Below are 24219 nucleotides of genomic sequence, written 5' to 3' on the forward strand. Positions count from 1 at the left end.
TCTGCAGTTAAGAGTTTACAGTTATAAGTACACAAATTCTCGAAGTGGGAGACTGTTCTCCGGTAACGCCACTGTATATAGGAAAGGGGCAACGGTAGAAAATTATAGCAAAATGCAGAGATTGTTTGTTGACCCCGACATTAATAAATGCAGAAAAAGAGATTATTGTGTGATTACACAATTGCCGAACGATCACGGGAAAGAGTAACATCGATTAAATAACTGGAAGTGTGCGTATGGAAAGACTTCATAAAACCAATCGCGGGAAAGACAGATAACAAACCGATTCACTGGAAGAAAAGAAAGGGAGCGCAGCCTACCCATTCTTATGATACTCTCATCCCATCGATTATACATCAGTTTTGCATTTTTAAGAGATGGGTTTGACACAGATGTCCCGAAGGAAAGCTGCGCATTTGTCATAGAATCGATTAGTGAGCGCGAAAGCATCACGGAAATTCTCATACAAGACCGAGCTCCAGTGGCAGGGGTTTCAAGAGGAACTTTGTGTATCGCGGAGTTGTTTACTGTTAAAATTCCGAGATCTTACCTTATACAGTGTGTTCCGAAACTATTCGTCCAAATTAATAAAGGAGGCAGAGAACACATAAGCAACTGTATTTCGCTACGGAACACACAGTCTCTGAAGTTAACTTGTAACGTTAGGGACTATTTTGTCGTGGCGTTGATTGAAGCTGTTGTATCCGTGTTGCGCACTGGGGATGTGTACTGACGTTCAAAACTATTCTGCGTACGGATGGTTGGCTCTGAGGTCTGCTTGGAGACACATCGAATCACCTTCAACCATCACGCCTTGTGACGACAACGATGGCTTCCTTATAAACACACCGAGCGAGGTGGCGCAGTGGTTGGTACACTGGTCTCGCGTTCAGGACGACGGTTCAAACCCACATAAGGCCATCCTGATTTAGGTTTCCCGTGATTTCCCTTAATCGCTTCAGACAAAGGTCATGATGTTTGCTTTGAAAGGGAACGGCCTACTTTCGACGGAACCGATGACCTTGCTGTTTCCTACCCTCCCCCAAAATCAACCAATCAACCAACCTTATAAACACAACGATACAGTCGCCATCATCGTGACAACAGCGAACACGGAGCGTTTTATGTGTCCCCAAATGGCTGACATCATCTGGTGTATGGGTCTGTGAATGGAAGTGGACGAGTTGCAATGAGAGAATATCGACAGCGCTTTTCAAACTGACGGATTCTACAACACCAAACATTCAGACTTCTGCATCGCCTGCAACGTGATACAGGCACCTTCCATACAAATATTCATGAGAGACATCGGAGTCTAGAAGCACGTAATCTCGAAATGCAAAATGAGATTCTGTGACATGTTGAAGACACTCCATCTACAAATACACGACATATTGCAGACGTCATTGGCGACAAGCATAGTCGTGTGTGGATTGTGTTACGTAAATGGCTGATTCATTTTCACTGTCTTCAGTGAGTGGCCTCACTAGCACCTCAAGACTTCCCCCAACGCGTTCAGTGTTTACAGTAGATCGTCTTGCACCCTTACTTCTGGCCGAAGTCAGACACCGACGAGGCTTTGTTTACTTGTGAAGACTCTTCCAGCATTCACAGTTCGCGTGTTTGAACACATGTCAATCCACGAGGTACGCCACCCCCTGCTCATCAGCAGCGATTCAATGTTAGTGTGTAGGCCGGTATTCTCGGTCACAGGTTGACTGAACTGCACATTCTTCCATTCCGCCTCAACGGATGGAGATATCGCATCTTCTTGTATCATGTGTTGCCTGACCTGGTGGATGATGTACGGTACCTCTGATTGTTAGGCAAAAGATGTCCTTTCAGCACGATGTGGTGCCAGCACATTTTCAGCGTTGCTGTGAGGAATCATTTGAGAGCCACCTTCACGAGTCGATGGATCGGCCGAGGTGAGTTTGTGGCCTGGCCATCCAGGTCATCTGACCTCACGTGTCTGGATTCCTCCATCTGGGAGCACATTAAGCAGCTGGTGCATTAACGGCAAGTAGAAACAGAAGAAGACTTTGACGCTAGAGATGCAGCACTGCTCGTACCGTCCCTCACACATAAGGAATATTCAAACGGACACGACAATAAATGTTTCGGTGATGTACTGTATGCATACAGGGGAATGACTGCACATTTGAGCAGTTTCTGTAAATGCCACTGCTGTAATTAACATGTTAAAATACCTTCTTTGTAAATCGTCCGTAGCATCAGAACCTGAGTGTGGGACTATATGTAGCGTAACGACCTCCTGTACTAATTTGTACAAAAATTTCTGAGCATCCTGTAGAAGAGTCTACTAATACATTGCTCACTGCTACATATATCTTACGATAATATATGAACTTATATAAGGCCATAAGGTGGCCTGCGGATAATAGATGTAGATGTAGGCATGTAGTACAATGTGAAGTAGTACATCATTCCAAATAAATCTGTTAAAGCCAAATTCAGCAATAGTCCAAAAAGGACTCTGCACCTTCCTCTTGCCCTCCCCTCTTCTTCTCCCTCACCCGTTCATGACATAACCTGTTCTGTTTTATGATATGGAAATGTATCAGACTTAGTTTAACGTAACGACTGACGTACCGATTGACTTGAAGAGGCGTGCGTATCGAGTATTGTGATATGTCAGATGCATCTGACTAATTGTTTTAGTTTAAAGAAGCGCAAGGAAGTTATTAATATAGACTGTCCTCATCACTTGCATTACCATGGTTAAGACATAGGTATTTGACTTAAATGTCAGAGGAAAACACCACTCATGTGGTGACACGGACGTATGTATTACTGTTGTGGGTTTTTTCTGATAAGAAGGGCCATTCGTGCACCCTCTCACGACTGCACATTATATACGAGCGTTGAGATTTGGGAACACCGACACAACGTGGAAGAAACGCGATGCGGCACTGGTTGGACAGACATGAAACTGGAAATTCGGCCATAGATCATTAATTGGCGTTGAGGAGTAACACACAGGCACATTACCCCACCACTCCCTCTGGATTCTGGATGTCTCTCAAATATACATAATTCTATGTTTTATTAAATAATGCTACAGTTATTGGCGATACGTATTTAGAAAATTCTGGGTAAGATCTGTGTTTTATCGTGGTACGTGCTCTGTACAAACAGTGGATTAAAACATAGCAATTTATTCTGTTTTTAATGCTTTGTTTACTGTCAGACTGTTCTATTCGTTAATTTGGTATCTACATTTTTAGATATTTTACACATTTATTTTAACTTTTAAAATTGTTACTTTTTTAGGAGAAAAAGCTTTGCAAATGGTGCACTTTTTAGGGTTTCGTACCACAATCTATGTAAACGGAACGCATAGAGAGTCGTTCTGATGTCTGTCTGTCTGTCTGACCCACTGTTAAAAACCGTTTTTCTCAGGGTAGACGGGTAGACGTACCAAGTTGAAATATGTGTCACGTAGTAGGACCTATAGACCCTTGGCGCTGTAATAAATGTATGCTTCTAAGTCAGTGCAACCAAAAGCGATGGTCATTTACGTCCCATATTTTGATACTCGCACACTCACTCATCAGGACCTATATGGTATTTCCTGTTGGTCTATAACGATGAAATTTGGCAAGATTTAATGTTTTACAGTAGAAGTAAAGGTTCAAAAATGGTTCAAATGGCTCTGAGCACTATGGGACTCAACTGCTGTGGTCATTAGTCCCCTACTTAAACCTAACTAACCTAAGGGCATCACACACATCCATGCCCGAGGCAGGTTTCGAACCTGCGACCTTAGCAGTCGCACGGTTCCGGACTGCGCGCCTAGAACCGCGAGACCACCGCGGCCGGCAGAAGTAAAGGAAAAAACTGTTGTTGTTGTTGTCTTCAGTCCTGAGACTGGTTTGATGCAGCTCTCCATGCTACTCTATCCTGTGCTAGCTTCTTCATCTCCCAGTACCTACTGCAACCTACATCCTTCTGAATTTGCTTAGTGTACTCATCTCTCGGTCTCCCTCTACGATTTTTACCCTCCACACTGCCCTCCAATGCTAAATTTGTGATCCCTTGATGCCTCAAAACATGTCCTACCAACCGATCCCTTCTTCTAGTCAAGTTGTGCCACAAACTTTTCTTCTCCCCAATCCTATTCAATACCTCCTCATTAGTTACATGATCTATCCACCTTATCTTCAGTATTCTTCTGTAGCACCACATTTCGAAAGCTTCTATTCTCTTCTAGGAACTTGTAATTATATCACACGAAAAAATATATATTTTTCCATTTGTTATCCAATGTAAAACTTGAAGTTAAAAGAATCAGAAGTTCTGCTTTCAGGTTGAATGGGTCGCAATTGTCCTTTCGTGATGTTTGACTTCCACCATTGAGACCCAATCAGCCTGCATGCAGAACTACTGATTATTATAATACTAGTCGCCTGCCTTTTGCATTACTATGCCACTTTTGTATTAATGAAATTACTACAATCTCGAAAATCTTGGAATCCTTGGGACCAATATCTTGCCAGTATCAGTGCCGATAACAAGCAAAAATGGTCGATTCTCGATTCCTGGAATTGATGAACTCTCTGTATACATAATTTTGTTAGTGCGGAACTGTCATTGTGTTATTCCTTCATGCGGCTCGCCATTTTTTATTTTACTTAACCCGTATTTGCGCATGTTTAATATTTTGACAGTCAACCTTGTCAGCTGACGAGACTCGAAAATTTCGATACGTTACCTATCATGATTTCTCCCGCTTTTAAACACGCTGAAGAGCCTAAGAAACTGGTACACCTGCCTAATATCGTGTATGTCCCTCGCGAGCACGCAGAAAGGCCGCAACATGAAGTGCCATGGACCTGACTAATGTCTGAACTAGTGCTGAATGGAAGTGATACCATGAATCCTGGAGGGCTGTCCATAAATCCGTGAGGGTATGACGGGGTGGAGATGTCTTCTGCTCAACCCATTGTAAGGTATTCCATATATGCTCAATAATGCTCATGTGGGCAGAGTCTGATGGCCAGCGGACGGGGTGACACATCGTCCTGGTGGAATTGCCCAAGTCCGCCGGTATGCACAATGGACATGAATAGATGCAGCTGATAAGACACGATGCTTACGTACTTGCCACCTATCAGAGTCATAATTAGAAGCATCAGGGGTCCCATATCACTTGAACTGCACACACCCCACACACCACACCATTACATAGCCTCTACCAGCTTCAACAGTCCTCTGCTGACATGCAGTGTCCATGGATTCCTGATGTTGTCTCCATACCCGTACACGTCCATCCGATCGATACAATTTGAAACAAAACTCGTCCGACCAGGCAACCTGATCTTCACGGTACACTTGTTAAATGGTCGTACAGGAAAATCCCCACTTCGTCGCTACCTGGGAGATGCTGTGTCCCATCGCTCGTCCGCCGACTATAATACCACGTTCAAACACGCCAAAATCTCGATACCCTGCCATTGTAGCAGCAGTAACGAATCTAACAACTGGGCCTAACACTTATTCTATATAGGTGTTACCGACCACAGGAACGTGTTCTGCCTGTTTACATATCCCTGTATTTGAATACGCATTCCTGTACCAGTTTCTTTGATGCTTCAGTGTATGATCTCTTATATACTGACCGAGCCCACTGGTCTGAATTGTGTTGCGAGGGACATGTAGTTCTTAAAAGATACATAAACATGGCCGGAGTTCTCAGAAATGACGAGGTTTGTGACGCCATGAACGCCAGGGCTGAGGGGCTGCTATTGCTTTAAGGTTCCATTACGTTCCATATGTTAGATGTCATAGGGAAAAGTATTTTGTAAATATTTATTAAAAAATATTTTAACTCTCGAGTACGATTTTTATGGCAGGAAGGGGTAATGATTTTATTATTACTGAATTTCATCGTCAGGAGACAAATAAAACAGGGGCTATACTATAAACCACAAAAAAAATAATTCTGAAAGCATAGGCCGTGACATCCCGAAATGCTCGTAGTAACGTGGGAGGGGCTACGATAAAGACGGAAGCGTGAAGAGAATTTACGAAATAAGAATATGTGACAAGTAAGCTGTTGACAGAACAGACACTCTGGCCAAGAAAATTGGTTAGCTACGCACTTGTTAAAGAGGGATAACATGGTGCTTCTGCAGAAGAAAGAGAAGAGAGATTGCGTGTGGTACGTACCGAGATAAACCAGGTTCGGTGTCGTAACTCTTACACGGTATCCGGGGAGAGGAGATAGGGGCGCGGCAGGGAAGCGCTGGGAATCCGGCTGTTCGCCACCTGGCGATTGGCTGCGGCCGGGGTACGACACTTGTGGGATCCATAACGCGGAAACTGATTAAAGATAGTGGGACGGCGAGGCGCGTCGCGCTGCCCGCTGTGGGTCCCTGGGGCGCGCGCGCCCGCTGGCTAATCAATAGGCGGCGCCGCATCGAAAACACTGTGCGTGTGCGTGCGTGCGAGGGCGGGTGCGTGTGGGACGGGACGGGACGGGCGTGCGTGCGGCGCGGCGCGCGAGCGGTGCGTCGGAGACCGCAGCCCAGAGGCGCCCCGAGATCCCGCTGTCGGCGCTGTGGGAAACCGCCAAGACAGGCCACTTGCCACCAGAAGCCCGCAGTACACGGTTGTTAACAGAACTCTACCGACCAATGACGGAACGACACGTGTACTAATTGAGGCGAAACAAGCGCTGTGTCATTATACAGCGTGGACGTGAACCGTATGTGCAGTTGACGGACTTTGAGCGAGGGCGTATAGTGGGCATGCGGGAGGCCGGGTGGACGTACCGCCGAATTACTCAACACGTGGGGCGTGAGGTCTCCACAGTACATCGATGTTGTCGCCAGTGGTCGGCGGAAGGTGCACGTGCCCGTCGACCTGGGACCGGACCGCAGCGACGCACGGATGCACGCCAAGACCGTAGGATCCTACGCAGTGCCGTAGGGGACCGCACCGCCACTTCCCAGCAAATTAGGGACACTGTTGCTCCTGGGGTATCGGCGAGGACCATTCGCAACCGTCTCCATGAAGCTGGGCTACGGTCCCGCACACCGTTAGGCCGTCTTCCGCTCACGCCCCAACATCGTGCAACCTGCCTCCAGTGGTGTCGCAACAGGCGTGAATGGAGGGACGAATGGAGACGTGTCGTCTTCAGCGATGAGAGTCGCTTCTGCCTTGGTGCCAATGATGGTCGTATGCGTGTTTGGCGCCGTGCAGGTGGGCGCCACAATCAGGACTGCATACGACCGAGGCACACAGGGCCAACACCCGGCATCATGGTGTGGGGAGCGATCTCCTACACTGGCCGTACACCTCTGGTGATCGTCGACGGGACACTGAATAGTGCACGGTACATCCAAACCGTCATCGAACCCATCGTTCTACCATTCCTAGACCGGCAAGGGAACGTGCTGTTCCAACAGGACAATGCACGTCCGCATGTATCCCGTGCCACCCAACGTGCTCTAGAAGGTGTAAGTCAACTACCCTGGCCAGCAAGATCTCCGGATCTGTCCCCCATTGAGCATGTTTGGGACTGGATGAAGCGTCGTCTCACGCGGTCTGCACGTCCAGCACGAACGCTGGTCCAACTGAGGCACCAGGTGGAAATGGCATGGCAAGCCGTTCCACAGGACTACATCCAGCATCTCTACGATCGTCTCCATGGGAGAATAGCAGCCTGCATTGCTGCGAAAGGTGGATATACACTGTACTAGTGCCGACATTGTGCATACTCTGTTGCCTGTGTTTATGTGCCTGTGGTTCTGTCAGTGTGATCATGTGATGTATCGGACCCCAGAAATGTGTCATTAAAGTTTCCCCTTCCTGGGACAATGAATTCCCGGTGTTCTTATTTCAATTTCCAGGAGTGTGTCATTAATGTGATTTGAAGAGAAGTAATAAAATGATCTCTGACATGGAAAGTAAGCGTTTCCGGACACATGTCCACATAACATATTTTCTTTCTTTATGTGTGAGGAATACTTCCTGAAAGTTTGGCCGTACCTCCTGTATAGGAGGTACAGAAGCGAGAGGGAGTGCCGGGGCTTACCCAAAATTCACTACATGTGCCACGTCACAATAACACGTATGTGCCTGACATGCAAATAATTGGACCATACTTTAAGAATGAAATTAAGAGAACTGTTGCAGACTTCGTCAGTGTATGGTTAAGTACGTTAATCTTACATATTTATGTCTCAAAATGGTCACATGAGTTTTTTAGGAAAAATAGACGACATTCAGAAAAAAATTAGAGGTGCTGAATAATAGAAGTAGAAAGTAAAAAACTGGTCACATTATGCAGATGTAAGTCGCAATTAAAAGCTACATGTCTTAACTGCGTCAGGGCGATATTTTGGTTAAAGTCTTTGATTTTACGAAAAATTTAAACTGCTAAGTATTATATGTACGAAGACAGTAACTTCTTCTAGAAAGAACAGTTACTGTTAATGACTGTGTAGCTTTTCCCTGGAATTAATGATGACCAACTGAAAACGTCAACTGCCGGCAGGTGTTGTTGATATACCTCGATGTGGACATCTGAAAATGTGTGCCCCTACAGAGATTCGAACCCGGGATCTCCTGCTTACAGGGCAGACGTTCCATCCAGCTGAGCCACCGAGGGCACAGATGAACAACGCGACTGCAGGGACTTATCCCTTGCACGCTTCCCGTGAGACTGTGAGACATTCCCAACTGTCCACAATTCTACATTTGTATTGTGGGTGAGCAAATGTCTATAACGTACAATACGTACGTAGAATTGTGGACAGTTGGAAATGTGAGTCTCACGGGAAACGTGCAAGGGATAAGTCCCTGCAGTCGCGCTATTCATCTGTGTCCTCGGTGGCACAGCTGGATCAGCCGGCACGGTAGCGCAGCTTCTTCGGTCAGAGGGCTAGCTGCCCTCTGTAATCAAAAACTGAGTTGGTGGATCAACAACGACTGAAATGGGTGTCTTTGGACGTCCGCCCCGAGCAGATACAACGAACAAAACGAGATATAAAAAAAAAAGATGTATAGAGCGTCTGCCCTCTAAGCAGGAGAGCCCGGGTTCGAGTCCCGGTCGGGGCACACATTTTCAGCTGTCCACATCGAGGTATATCAACAACTCCTGTCGGCAGCTGAGGTTTTCAGTTGGTCATCATTTACTCGGTATTAGATTCCGAGGGCCGAAAATTCGTATTTAGACTCAGTTTCAAGTAAAAGCATTAAATATGTGACACCAATAATCTTCCACTATTTTTTCTCAAGTTATTTACTAATAATCAAATTTGTAACGAAAACACATCCTTATTCGCGGTAGATAAAGTATCATTTCTATTTATGATAGAAAGTTCTGATTACACCAACCGATTACATTCACAAAATAATAGAGCTGTTTCAAGTTTCAAGGCCGTATTGTAAACTAACAATGGTTACAATCTATCTTAAAGATGCTCTTCAGAGATGATGTTCTACCGTCAGCGGAGCTCTAAAAATTCTAGCCGGGAAAGTTCAAACGCTATGGAGCTAAAAAAAATTTCCAGTAACTAAAGCAAACTTTACTCTATTTATATAGAAACTGAGAAGATCGAAGATTATGAAAAGTCAAAGCTGTTATGTTAACAGAATCTTCCGTCGGTTCTTGGTAGAACAACATTATAATAAATGAAAAGTACCAGTTTGCTTTTGTTCTACAATGTCAGTTTTAGTGTGTTAATCGGCTTTCGGCTAATAAGGTCATCTTCAGACATTTACTGAGTATTGTCAGCAAAGAAGTTACGATGTTTGCAAACAACACTGGAAAAGAAGTAACACGTCTAGACTGAAGTAAAAACGTACAGTAAGTAACATCTTTGTCAGTGTGGTGGTAGTGCAATGAAAAAGTAAAGTTTGAACAGTAAATAAATAACAATGGAGTAACAGGAAAACCTTTAACACAAAATAGGAATATCATGCCTACATAACAGTTTCTATTAATAAACAAAACTAATATAATAAAATAAAATTATTAATAGACAGAGGCAATTATCAATGTAAATATAGAATACCTAAGGAACATAAGCAATATCAGTGAGATAAACAGAAATAAATAAATGCAGAAAAATGGAGGCGTTTGAGGGAACATACATTAAATGCAATCTTTGAGAGTGTGGTGGTACAGCATTTTAAAATTAACATTATATTCAAAACTGTGGCTCAGTTACACTTTGCATTAAATAAATGAACAAAGTAAACTACGAACAATATTTCTTGAAACAAGAGATGTTAAACATGGACAATGAATCAAGTACCAGTTAAAAGAAAGCCTTAACTATTGAAACTACAGTCTGTATGGAATACAAAGAAAATTTCAATAAAACAAAAGAACGTAATGAGTACAGGAAATGGGAATGTGTAGGAACAGACAGTGTGGGAAGTAATGAACAACAGAGATAATTAAAATATCGTTGTGAGAACTATGGGACTTAATATCTGAAGTCATCAGTCCCCTAGACTTAGGACTACATAAACCTAACTAACCTAAGACATCACACACGCCCATGCCCGAGGCAGAATTCGAACCTGCAATCGTAGCAGCAGCGTGGTTGCGGACTGACGCTTCCAGGAGTGTACATAAATGACCTTGTGGATGACATCGGAAGTTCACTGAGGCTTTTTGCGGATGATGCTGTGGTATATCGAGAGGTTGTAACAATGGAAAATTGTACTGAAATGCAGTGGGATCTGCAGCGAATTGATGCACGGTGCAGGGAATGGCTATTGAATCTCAATGCAGACAAGTGTAATGTGCTGCGAATACATAGAAAGATAGATCCCTTATCATTTAGCTACAAAATAACAGGTCAGTAACTGGAAGCAGTTAAATCCATAAATTATCTGGAAGTACGCACTAGGAGTGATTTAAAAAAGAATGATCATATAAAGTTGATCGTTGGTGAAGCAGATGCCAGACTGAGATTTATTGGAAGAATCTTAAGGAAATGTAATCCGAAAACAAAGGAAGTAGGTTACAGTACGCTTCTTCGCCCACTGCTTGAATACTGCTCAGCACTGTTGGATCCGTACCAGATAGGATTGATAGAAGAGATAGAGAAGATCCAACGGAGAGCAGCGAGCTTCGTTACAGGATCATTTAGTAATCGCGATAGCATTACGGAGATGATAGATAAACTCCAGTGGAAGACTCTGCAGGAGAGACGCTCAGTAGCTCGGTACGGTCTTTTGTTGAAGTTTCGAGAACATAACTTCACCGAAGAGTCAAGCAGTATATTGTTCCCTCCTACGTATATCTCGCGAAGAGACCATGAGGATAAAATCAGAGAGATTAGAACCCATACAGAAGCATACCGACTATCCTTCCGTCCACGAACCATACGAGACGAATAGAAGGGAGAACCGATAGAGGTACTCAAGGTACCCTCCGCCACACACCGTCAGGTGGCTTGCGGAGTATGGATGTAGATGTAAATTTAGGAGAGGGGAAGTGTTGAGCTGTGTCTGGTCATTTAGGATTAGATCAGGACTGTGGACAAGATGTTTGTTAATTTCCAGGGCTTCCAGAAGGTTGAGTTTATGGCCTTTGATTGCTAGGTGAAGTACACTGAACACTGGCTGGTAGTTGTGACCCTCACTCAGTATATGCTCCACAAAAGCGGAGTCAGAATTCTGAAACCTCCAACTGCGTTCACGTTCAGCCAGCCTAGACTGGCTCACAAAGATTTCATTGGAGTGATTAAAGTAGTTGATAGCAGACGTTCCGTTTGGCGGTCCGATGCGTCCCTATATAAATACTGCCATTGGGGCAGTGGTAGGACACACTTCGCGCCGGTATAAAAAACTGCCAGCCTCAATTAAACGCCCGCGCACGTCAGGCCTCGCATGACGCCTGAGCTGAGCAGCCTTGAAAGCGTTTTCGGTAAGTGAAGTCGCGAGAACTGTACACTATCCTGGATCGCTTGGATTTCACGGAAGTAACTGTTTGTATGCCACCCGTAATGTTGAGAAGACCACGTGGCAAGTGGTGAGATTGTTTTCCACTTTTAAGGTGAGCAATCAACTTTTGATGATTAGAAGTGAGGGCGATAGACCATATTACTTGGAACTTCTCGTAGATGTCGTTTCTGAATAGTTGATATTACTGTTTCTGATAGGGATATTAGTTACAATACTAAGACTCATGTTTCGTGTGTGTGAATTTTTGCAGAATATATCGTTCAGTTACAACTAAAACCTATTATTTATAGTCATAGTGCTTGATCTCGCTGAGTAAACAAGAAGTAGCAACATTTTCTGTCATTGAGCGCAAAGAGTAACGTGGACTTGCAGGCTGGAAATTATTGTCAGTATGTTCTCCATCGCTACCTGTCTCACCGCAAAAATAGTTTTCAGTCTCCTGTAGAAGGAGAAAGTACGTGGAAAGCGCGCACAAACAATTTACGAGTCTTTTCATAACTACACAACGAAGTAATGACCGTTTCAGTACTACACGCCGTCACACAACCTGAACCGAACAGTCGCCTGTGACACGGGCTGTGAGCACAGTGTTTTGTCTCGGTCGGTCGCAACCTACTCGCAGAACCCAGAATGAGGTTTTCACTCTGCAGTGGACTGTGCGCTGATACGAAACTTCCTGGAAGATTGAAAGTGTGTGCCGGACCGAGACTCAAACTCGGGACCTTTACCTCTCGTGGGCAAGTGCTCTACCATCTGAGTTACCCAAGCACAGCTTCACTTCTGCCAGTACCTCTTCTCCTACCTTCCAAACTTCACAGAAGCTCCTGTGCAGGAGAAAATCAAATGGCTCTGAGCATTATGGGACTTAACATTTGAGGTCATCAGTCCCCTAGAACTTAGAACTACTTAAACCTAACTAACCTAAGGACATCACACACATCAATGCCCGAGGCAGGATTCGAACATGCAACCGTAGCAGTCGCGCGGTTCCGGACTGAAGCGCCTAGAACTGCTCCGGCACCGCCGCCGGCTCCTGCAGGAGAGCATCTGTAAAGTTTGGAAGGTAGGAGACGAGGTACTGGCAGAAGTGACGGTGTGTGACGGGGCGCGAGTCGTGCTTGGGTAGCTCAGATGGTAGAGCACTTGCCCGCGAAAGGCAAAGGTCCCGAGTTCGAGTCTGGCACACATTTTTAATGTGGAAGGAAGTTTCTTACTAACAGAACAGGGAACAAACTAGTAACCCACACCCACATCACTGATTTTTTTAGTAATCGAAATCCCATGTATAACGGGCGATAAGAAATTTCAATTGGAAGGCTGCACAATTCAGAATAGGTGTGACGGTGAGGCAAAATCGGCATGAGCCTTGAGGCAATCACCCCACTGCCATAACAGATTGAAGATACTCGCTATGTGAAACCGTGTCCCGATACGTGTAACTGCCGGTTGCCCACCCTCGTCCGACCGGAATCGTCGACTCTTGAAGACCTTTGTTAAGGGACCAAAGACGTGATAGTTGCGTGGGTAAAGATCTGCACTACAGTATAGATGCTCCAGTGTTTTCCACTTGAGCTAGCGTAACTCGTACGTTACGAAATTGGCATTATGGGCAAACAGCAGCACCTAATGGGGCTCCATTCCACAACAGCGTTTGCCGACAGACATGCTGTCCCATTCATATTCTTCGTCCTCCGATGGATGTCTGTCGGTGTTTTCCCTTCGGCAGCCAACAAAAGAATAACAGGACTCCGGTTCTGTTTGGGCGCATTTGGTAATAACGTCACCATATTTCACGTTTCCTCATTTACCGCAACGCATGTCGGAAGACGCGAATACCACATTAACCGCTTGAATATACAGGGTGCTACCAAAAGGTACGGCCAAACTTTCAGGAAACATTCCTCACACATAAAGAAGGAAAATATGTAAGGTGGACATGTGCCCGAAACGCTTAGTTTCAATGTTAGAGCTCATTTTATTACTCCTCTTCAAATCACATTTATCATGGAATGGAAACACACAGCAACTGAACTTACCAGCGTAACTTCAAACACTTTGTTACAGGAAGTGTTCAAAATGTCCTCCGTTAGCGAGGATACATGCATCCACACTCAGTCGCATGGAATCCCTGATGCGCTGATGCAGCCCTGGAGAATGGCGTATTGTATCACAGCCGTCCGCAGTACTAGCACGAAGAGTCTCTACATTTGGTACCGGGGTTGCGTAGACAAGAGCTTTCAAATGCCCCCATAAATGAAAGTCAAGAGAGTTGAGGTCAGGACAGCGTGGAGGCCATGGAATTGGTCCGCCTCTGCCAATCCCTCGGTCACCGAATCTGTGGATAAGCGTAGGAACACTTCGACTGAAATGTGCAGGAGCTCCATCGTGCATGAACCACATGTTGTGTCGTACTTGTAAAGGCACATCTTCTAGCAGCACAGAAATATGAAATCATGATAACGTACTCCATTGAGCGTTGGTGGACGAAACTAAAATGAGCTCTAACATGGAAATTAAACGTTTCCGGCACATGTCCACATAACATCTTTTCTTTATTTGTGTGTGAGGAATGTTTCCTGAAAGTTTGGCCGTACCTTTTTGTAACACCCTGTATATCGGTGCTTATATACCCACATCAGAATCGGGCTAATTGCATGTACGCTGTAGTAATGGCCTCAAACCGAAACGTCTTGATCGTCACCTAAATAAAAGAGCTTCAGTATGTTATGAGTTTTCACGCATGCCTGTGTTCATGACGTCATATTTCCGGAGCTATGTGTCGTGCAGTGATATTATTTTGCAAGCACATTCAATGGTCTACATGGATACTGTCTGCAAAATGTTAGTATTATAGAAGTAATAAATGAAGACATAATGATACTGAAAATTTACTGTGTGTGTGTGTGTGTGTGTGTGTGGAGGTGGGGAGGAGGGATGGGGTCAGAGAGAAAAACTTTCGGAACCTTTGGAATCATGTGCAAAGTTTATTGGAAGTCGCTATGTGTTCTCATTTCAAATACTTGATAAATTCAGTGTAGACAAGTTCCTCGCCCCGATTACGCTGCCTGTTCGGAAATTCCCGTTACAAACATCTACGTCTTATAGAGGAGAGTGAGTACGGAATGTTCTGAATAGAAACCAATGTCCGGGAGCGCACCATTTCCGTCTTACAGTCGTCTGAAAGCTTGCACGCTAGTTGAGTATGCAGCACTGTTGTCATGGTGGGTGGTTGTTAAGTCGGATCGACTGTCACTTGACATCCAGCCTACCTCTATGACACGGTTAGAGACTCATTGACGTGTCTGTGAGTGTTACAGCAACAAGGCTGAGCACACCTATGCAGAATACACGTATGTCATACTTCTGAGCAGCGAAGCTCAATATAATGGAAGAGCTGCTCGTCGGCTTTATCAAGGTAGTTGTCCACAATGACCAACATTATCGCAGTACCCACTTCGCCACTATTACGGGTATGCTTCGATGAAGTGTAACTTCATTGTCAGATGGCGTGACTGCGGTGCTCCGAACTGGTAAAGGCCGTAATACATTACGTTGAAGAGAACCTGTCAACGTGTACTCGGGCAATCTCTTTTGTTATTAACGAGTGGAACTGTAAAACAAGTGATGTACTGGGTTAAGTCTAATCAATTACTTGTAAGAGTTACTAACATGTTTTTAAATGGTTGTACCACGCAAACGTTCTTTCCCGGATATGGGTTCCAATTAAAAATATTATCTACTCACGCCCCTCTCCAAGCCTAGAATTTTGTAACGGGAATTTTCGAACGGCCTGTACACACAATTTAAAATTTAACACTTGACTTACAGCGCTATACACGTAACGTAAGATTATGCCTCTCAAAACATGTATTAACCTTGTGTTCTGCCTCACTTCAGGCCTTGTCATGGGGAAAGCCTCGTCAGAGAGGTTCACCGCATAAGTGTCTACGGAAGTGATTCCAGTGATCGTTTCTCGTTGCCTTCCACTCATGATGATGAAATGATAATGAGGACAACACAAAACCTAGTCCCTGACGGAGAAAATCTCCGACCCACCCGGGAATCGAACCCTGGCCCCTTGGCGTAACAGACCGCCGCGCTAAACACTCAGCTGTCGGAGCGGATGTATATAACACAGTTTTGAAATTTTAATTTCACTCAGTTATATGGTATACTATCGTTGAAACTTCCCCCCTCCCCCCTCCCCACCAGTAAGCCGTTAGATAGTAAAGAACCATGTCAGCAACCACACCATTGACTCTTTTAGAAATACAGAATATTCTCTGCGAAACTGAACATTAAAACACGCCGTGATGCACAAAGACTCTCTTGCAGCTTCTCCCACTGGAGTTGCATGAGCTCCCACGTAACGTTTTCACAGTTACTAATCAAAACCATGGCGAAAGACGCTGGTGTTTATATATCATTAATCTCAGACTAGCAGTTTTCTTCCCTGCGACTTATTTTGTGCAGCCGTTCCAGTATGCATCACTCCGATATTTAGATATGTTATTGTGTTCATTGACTGTTCGGAAATCGTATAATCAAATAACAGTCTCTGCACGTAAACAGTATATAATATTTGTGTGAGGGTCAACTGTCTGTCCTGAACCAAGCATCGTATTCTTGCATTTCTCTTCAAATTTTCCAGTGCTGAAACATCTCTGTACATAACTTCATCCGTGAACAGAATTATTTAGCTTCTGACGTTCCTTTTTCGGACATTTACATACGCAGGGTGAGGCAAGTAAGAGAAGCCGCCCCCACGATCCGGAACGTGTTATTGTGTTGAGATGCTGTTTTCGATCATTTAAAGCGCACAGTCTGGAGAGAACCTGTACAAGTCATTTTCAATATTTGCAGCTTACGAATTACGAGAAAGACTCTTTGTCAATGGAATTATTTATCTCTTTATGTGTTATTGGAACGAGATTTCGAAGGGAACTTCTACGACATATTGTATTGTATGTTAACCTGGGGCCTAGAAACGACGGAGAGGCTACGCCCCCGCCGTAGCCGCAGTGGTCCACAACCCCGCGACGTCTACCGTAGTCCCCTTCACCCCACCGCCGTCCCATACCGTACCACTCTTTCAGGGTTATTGTGGTGTTCTGTCCCCCGTGGACCCTCCAGGGGAACGTCTCACACCAGACGAGTGTAACCCTATGTTTTGCGTGCTAGAGAAATGGTGGTGTACGCGTTCGTGGAGGAGGTTTGCTCAGCAATAGCCGACATAATGTAGCTAGAGCGGAATGTGGGGAACCAGCCCGCATTCGGCGGGGCAGATGGAAAACCGCCTAAAAACCATAGACAGACTGGGCGGCTCACCGAATGTCGACACAACTCCTCCGGGCCGATTCGTGCTGGGGACCAGGCGCACGGCTAACCGGGCGGGCTCTACGACATAACATACACTCCTGGAAATGGAGAAAAGAACACACTGACACCGGTGTGTCAGACCCACCATACTTGCTCCGGACACTGCGAGAGGGCTGTACAAGCAATGATCACACGCACGGCACAGCGGACACACCAGGAACCGCGGTGTTGGCCGTCGAATGGCGCTAGCTGCGCAGAATTTGTGCACCGCCGCCGTCAGTGTCAGCCAGTTTGCCGTGGCATACGGAGCTCCATCGCAGTCTTTAACACTGGTAGCATGCCGCGACAGCGTGGACGTGAACCGTATGTGCAGTTGACGGACTTTGAGCGAGGGCGCATAGTGGGCATGCGGGAGGCCGGGTGGACGTACCGCCGAATTGCTCCACACGTGGGGCGTGAGGTCTCCACAGTACATCGATGTTGTCGCCAGTGGTCGGCGGAAGGTGCACGTGCCCGTCGACCTGGGACCGGACCGCAGCGACGCACGGATGCACGCCAAGACCGTAGGATCCTACGCAGTGCCGTAGGGGACCGCACCGCCACTTCCCAGCAAATTAGGGACACTGTTGCTCCTGGGGTATCGGCGAGGACCATTCGCAACCGTCTCCATGAAGCTGGGCTACGGTCCCGCACACCGTTAGGCCGTCTTCCGCTCACGCCCCAACATCGTGCAGCCCGCCTCCAGTGGTGTCGCGACAGGCGTGAATGGAGGGACGAATGGAGACGTGTCGTCTTCAGCGATGAGAGTCGCTTCTGCCTTGGTGCCAATGATGGTCGTATGCGTGTTAGGCGCCGTGCAGGTGAGCGCCACAATCAGGACTGCGTATGACCGAGGCACACAGGGCCAACACCCGGCATCATAGTGTGGGGAGCGATCTCCTACACTGGCCGTACACCTCTTGTGATCGTCGAGGGGACTTTGAATAGTGCACGGCACATCCAAACCGTCATCGAACCCATCGTTCTACCATTCCTAGACCGGCAAGGGAACTTGCTGTTCCAACAGGGCAATGCACGTCCGCATGTATCCCGTGCCACCCAATGTGCTCTAGAAGGTGTAAGTCAACTACCCTGGCCAGCAAGATCTCCAGATCTGTCCCCCATTGAGCATGTTTGGGACTGGATGAAGCGTCGTCTCACGCGGTCTGCACTCCCAGCACGAACGCTGGTCCAACTGAGGCGCCAGGTGGAAATGGCATGGCAAGCCGTTCCACAGGACTACATCCAGCATCTCTACGATCGTCTCCATGGGAGAATAGCAGCCTGCATTGCTGCGAAAGTTGGATATACACTGTACTAGTGCCGACATTGTGCATGCTGTGTTGCCTGTATCTATGTGCCTGTGGTTCTGTCAGTGTGATCATGTGATGTATCTGATCCCAGGAATTTGTCGATAAAGTTTCCCCTTCCTCGAAAAATGAATTCACGGTGTTCTTATTTCAATTTCCAGGAGTGTATTGGAACTGGATGAAATGCAAAAGAGATAAAACTACTACGAACCTCTGTTCCACAGACGACTGTCCTCTGAGCAGACACGTGAGTCAGTCACAATAATGAATTCGCCTGCTGTACCTTGTTACCAAATGACCCAAATATTGATCTTGAGCGTTGACACACAAACACACACACACACACACACACACACACTCTCACACGCACACACACACTCTGTCCAGTCACGGTAATGTAACCACATAACCACCACTTATGATCGAAATCAACGTGCATAACCACTCACAGACAGCATGTGGCAGACTGGCAGTGGAGGGTGCATAAAATATTGGGAACGCGGAAAACAGTGCAGTCGTTAGCATAATGCGGAAATGGACTGATCTATCAGACGTCCTAGAGAGCAAGATCATTGCTTTGCAGGCCATGGGTGGAACCATTTCCCAGACAGGTTAGTTTGTAAACTATTCTCATGGTGTGCAGCGCTCATGACAAAATGGTGCTACTCATAACCGGCGCCGAGGCAACTGCGGTGCAGCGCTGGCCATAGCTGACAGGCGTGAAAGACGGTTTTGGAGATGTGCATGAGCGAATAGACATACAACTGTTGAGTAGCCAACAGAGTCTCCGCAACGACTGATCAGCAAACTTTACTGTACCTCAGCAACTGGTGTATGGTTCATGTACCTATGTTGACAGTTGTTTAGCGGGTACGAAGGCTGAAATTTGCACGCCAGTACCACAACTGGACATCCACTGGTGCCCAGTGGCCTATTCAGGTGAGTCACATCTTGTGCTCCATGAGGCAGACGGCCATCAGTGTAAATGGCGTGAAACGTCTGAAAGCAGAAAAACGCCTTATGGTCTGATGAATGTTTTCTCGGCATTCCCTAGGTGATCTCATCAACACGAGTATGCATCGGTCTGTGGGACAACGTCCAGCAGATCTTTTCCCTCTGCGCAATGGCATCTACCAGAAGGGCAATGCGACGTGTCACACCAATCTCATTATACATGCGTGGTTCGAAGAGCACCAGGGTGAGTTTACAGAGTCCCCCTGGTTATCACTCTCCCCGGATATAGACACAGTCGAGAGTCTATGGGGCCACAGTCGAGAATCTGTTGGCTTGTTCACACCATGGATCCTCAACCCATAAACGTAGCGTCGCTGGCCACGGAACTGGTGTAAGCATGACTCCCTCCAGGTCTCGCAACAGACCACATTGCAAAGAGGAGTTACTGAGATATCTGGCAGGTAGTCACACTAACGTGACGGGGCAGTGTATGCTATCATGAAATTCAGCACGTATATCACTGAGCGTGGTATTTCATCTGGACTTAGCACAAAAAGTGCTACAGCGAATTTGATTTCCTGGGATCGTCGGTTATGAATTATGCTCGTAAGTAGCACAATCATTAAGCACTGCACTAGAGAGTATAGGTGGCTTCTTGATATTGTACCTTGGCCGTCAGTCTCTCTCCACAGCAAGTGAGTGAACGGAAGGTAAGCAGAACGACTGTTGTTCTTGTTGTGGCAGTGATCTCACTGCGCACGTCGGAACTCGATTATATGGCAATTGGAACCACGGAAAAATGTCAAGCTTTGCCAGAAATTAGGAGGAACCGCCATTGAAAGAGCTGGACAGCATAACTGGCCGAGCGGTTCTAGGCGCTACAGTTTGGAACTGCGCGACCGCTACGGTCGCAGGTTCGAATCCTGCCTCGGGCATGGATGTGTGTGATGTCCTTAGGTTAGTTATATTTAAGTAGTTTTAAGTTCTAGGGCACTGATGACCTCAGAAGTCCCATAGCGCTCACAGCCATTGGATCCCTTTTTTTTTTTTTTTTTTTTTTTTTTTGACAGCATACGATTACAAGACTCGTCATACGCCTCTTGAGCATGTCAATTCATTCAAATATTTAAGAAGAGTTATGAAATACAGAGGACACATAACAATTATTTGTTTATCCTCTCGGCAAAACTCCTGTGTCCGTGTTTGCTTTCAAATAAATATGTTTTGAATATGATTCTGCCTTCAAAAATACTTTATTTTTTATATTTTCATTTAAATTTGTTTGAATATATCTGGTCATAATCAGTGGTCTCTCTTTTTTTTTCATACAGCTTTCATTCATCTGCAGTACGTATGATATTTCGATACAGTTAATCATCAGCAGCTCTCAACGTTCTAAAATTCATTGGAAACACCGGTATTTTTGTATTCATGCATTGTATTGGGGTTTCCGTTAAATTTCGCACTCTGTTTTCACTGACGTTAATCCAGGTATTCAGCACAAAGTATGAATTCTGTTCCATACTACAGTTTACTAACATGTTGCATCCTGGCAAGAAAAGTAACACAAGTCGAAAACAGCACCTTTAGTTTGTCACTGAAAAATACATGTGAAGTGCCCAATGGAACACAAAAACTGTAATAGAATTTACTGCCAATAATACATAGTTGAAATTTACGTGAAGATTACACTGTTTCGGCATATGTTTTCTAGAATTAATTTTATAAGTCGAGGTTTCTCAAGTATTGCATTTTTAGTTGTATCACTGTTCTTGATGCGTTATGCTATGAACTCATGAAGTTTTCAACGCAAAAGTGAAAAGAGTGCAACAAGCACAGTGACCACATCGAGTTCCTCAACTAGGGATCTTCAGGAACTATGCGTGAACACCTACAGAATGAACGCTACGACAAACGTCGAGAGGTGACGAACTGTATCGAAATATCAGCTGTACTGTAGAAGGCATATATATTTTTTAAGCCATCAGTTTTCTGATTGGTCTCTTTAAGTGCTCTACGAATTCGTCTCTTGTCCCAACCTCTTCATCCGAGAGTAGCGCTTCTAACCTACGTCCTGTATTTTCTGGATGTACTCAAATCTCTTTTTTTCCTCTGCAGTTTTAACCCTCTACAGCTCCCTCTAGTTCCACAGAAGATACACCGTGACTTATCAACAGGTGTCCTACCATCCTGTCCCTTCTTCCTCTCAGTGTTTTCCATATACTGTATTCCTTTCCTCGTCGATAATCCAAAGAATCTCCTCATTCTTTACCTCATTTTCAAAATCCTTCTGTGGCAGCACATCTCAGATGCTTCGATTCCCTTCTTTCCCGTTTTTCTACACAGTGCGGTAGTCCAAACGTATATTCTCAGAAATTTCTTCCTGGGATTAAGGCCTTTGTCTGATTCTAGCAAATTATTTTTAGGTAGGAGCGCCCTTTTAACCAACGCTACTCTAGTTTTTGTGCTCTTTCTCCTCCGTCTATCATGGCTTACTTTGCTGCCTACGTAGGAAAATTCCTTAACTTCATCTACTTCGTGATCACCAATTCTGATGTAAAGTCTTTCGCTGTTGATATTTCTGCTCCTTATCATTATTCCAGACTTCTTTAGATTTACTATCTATCCATTTTCTGTAGCCATGACTGAAGACCACAACAACAACAACATGAGACTGTTCATTCCATTCAGCAGCTCCTGTAGTTCTTCACTTTCACTAAGGAAAGCAGTCTCTTCAGAGAATCTGGCATCCAGCTTGAATTTTAATTCCACTCTTGCTTCCTCGATGGACAGATTGAACAGTAGGTGTGAAACATTATATCTCTGCCTTACACCCTTATTAATCCGACGACGCCTTTCTTGCTATTTGAATCTCATTTTTCTCTTTTGACTGTTGTAAACATTATATATTACCTGTCTTCCCCTAGGGGTATTCCTATTTTTCTCAGAATTTCGAATATATTGCAGCATTTGACATCGCAGAACGATTTGTCCACGTTGACAAATCCTGTGAAACTATCTTGATTTTCCGTTGTCTTGTTTCCGATATTAATCCCAGTGTCAGAATTGCCTCTCTGCCGCCTTTACTTTACCTAAGGCCAAACTGATTGTCGTATAACACTTTGTTAATTTTCTTTCCCATTCTTCCATATATTATTGTTGTCAGTAACTTGTTTTCATGAGCTATAAGGCGCCTTGGGTGATAACTCTCGCACTTGTCGGCTCTTGCAATCTTCGGAATTGTGTGGATGATGTTTTTCCGAAAGTCAGACGGTATATCGCCAGACTCATAGATTCTACAAACCGACAAATATAGTTCAGGTATACGTGCCGACGTCTCAGACCGAATAGGAGAAGATAGGTAAAGCATATGAGGATATCCAGCGGGTAATTCTGTGTGTAAAGGGAGATGCAAATCTAATAGTCATGGAGGATTAGACTGCAATTCTTGGGTAAGGAGTAGAAGAGATACGGCAGAGTATTGGCTTGGAAGTAGGAATGAGAATGAGCAGAAAGAGTAATTGAGTTCTGTAATAATTTTCAGCTAATAATAGCGAGCACTTTGTTCAAGGATACTTAGAAAAGGTCGGGAGATACAGGAACATTTTAGTTAGATTATACTATGATCAGCAGTGCCTTCCAAATAAGATACTGGATTGTAAGTCGGAACCGGGAGGAGATATAGACTCAGATAACAATTTAGTAGTGATGAAGAGAACTACGAAGTTTAACAGATTAGTCAGGAACAAACGGTTGACGAAGAAGTGGGATACTGAAGTACTAACAAATGAAGAGAAACGCTTGAAGTTCTCCGAGGCTTTAGAAATAATGATAGCGAATAGGTCAGTAGCCAGCTCAGATGAATATTAATGGGTATCTCTAAAAAGGGCAATTAGAGAAATTGGGAAGAAAAACATAGGTACAAAAGAGGTAACTGCGAAGAATCCATGGGTAATAGAAGATAACCTTCAGTTGATAGGTGAAAGGGGGAAGTAGAAAAATTTGGAAGGAAATTCTGGAATACAGAAATACAAATCACTTAGGTATGAAGTTAATAGGAAGTGCAGGGAAGCTAAGGCAAAATCATTGCATGAAAACGTGAATACATCGAAAATGAAATGACTGAAGGACTGTCTCAGCATACAGGAAAGTCAAAATAGCCTTCGATAAATTTAAACGCATGAGTTAAAATTAAGAGTGCAATGGGAAATCCACAGTTAAACTGAGGAGAGAACAAACAGATGGAAAGAGTACATTGAAGGCCTCTATGAGGGGGAAGACTTGTCTGATGACGTAACAGAAGAAGAAACAGGACTCGGTACAGAAGAGATAGGTATTACATTATTAGAGTAGAAGGTAAAAAAGTTTTCGAAGCCCTAGATTTGAATAATTCAATCAGAATTTCTGTAATCGTTGAGGGAACTGGCAAATCTCATATAAAACGGTAGTGCGACCAATTCTAGAGCACATCTCCAGAATTTAAGCCCCTTAACAAATAGGGCAGACAACAGACTTCGAAGGGATTCAAAGTTGTAGTGTTAGGATTGTAAGAAATCAGAATGGATTCGCTGTGAGATATTCATTCGTCGTGTTTATGCACACAGCGTTATTCAGTTAGCTAATGGGGCATGAGAAAGCTCCCGGC

The sequence above is a fragment of the Schistocerca gregaria genome, chromosome 2, assembly GCF_023897955.1.
Source record: "Schistocerca gregaria isolate iqSchGreg1 chromosome 2, iqSchGreg1.2, whole genome shotgun sequence".
Classification (NCBI taxonomy): Eukaryota; Metazoa; Arthropoda; class Insecta; order Orthoptera; family Acrididae; genus Schistocerca; species Schistocerca gregaria.